At 39.5% G+C, this 721-nt stretch overlaps 1 non-coding gene across 1 annotated transcript; it reads right to left on the bottom strand.

Moving 5' to 3' along the window:
- Positions 1-343: 343 nt before the first annotated feature.
- On the bottom strand, positions 344-415 carry trnaa-ugc (transfer RNA alanine (anticodon UGC)). The gene has a single exon. It is a non-coding gene; the product is annotated as a tRNA-Ala (tRNA).
- Positions 416-721: the final 306 nt, after the last annotated feature.

The following is a 721-nucleotide window of genomic DNA, read 5'->3' as shown; positions in this document are numbered from 1 at the left end:
AATTTGTGAATCTGGTCTGTCAAAAGATTCATCAAAACCAACCGCTCAAATGAACCGATTCACTAAATTGAATCGAACGTCTAGATCGTTTACTCTGACTTGAGCACCATCTAGCGGAAAGAACGAAGTAGTGCGTGTCCGCGACCATTTTATGGTCTCGTTGTGGAGGTCCAGTCTAGTTGACACAAAGCTTGCGTCACATCAGAAGACTGAAGCGTTATTTTTGATAACTGAAGCTATAGATTGTTGTGCTAAAGTCTATTATCATTGCTCGTCCTTCATAGAGGGGGTTAGGATCCAAACAACTTTGTAAGGCAAACCAAACGTCAAACAGGAGCTAAAGTGGAGATGCCGGGGATTGAACCCGGGGCCTCATACATGCAAAGCATGCGCTCTACCACTGAGCTACATCCCCTTGGAGACACTTCACGATTTAGCCTAATCCACTGCAGCACTCTATTAGCAAAGCAACCCAAAGTAAAAACAGAAATTCTATTCTGAAAATAGAAATGTGATATTAACACGATGTTTTTGCAGTATATTTTTTTATTTCCATAAAAGGTTTGTGCAATATAGTAGCTATGACAATTTTATGCCTTATTATGCTAAATGCATTTCAGGGTCAACTTCCTGTTTGATGCCTCCCCGCCCACCTACATGCATATATGACAAAACTTTAAAAAATACGTTTTTATGCTAACTAACAATGAACACAATTTTT

The sequence above is a fragment of the Chanodichthys erythropterus genome, chromosome 12 (assembly GCF_024489055.1).
Source record: "Chanodichthys erythropterus isolate Z2021 chromosome 12, ASM2448905v1, whole genome shotgun sequence".
In the NCBI taxonomy this organism is placed as follows: domain Eukaryota; kingdom Metazoa; phylum Chordata; class Actinopteri; order Cypriniformes; family Xenocyprididae; genus Chanodichthys; species Chanodichthys erythropterus.
This window is presented reverse-complemented; position numbering and strand designations above follow the sequence as displayed.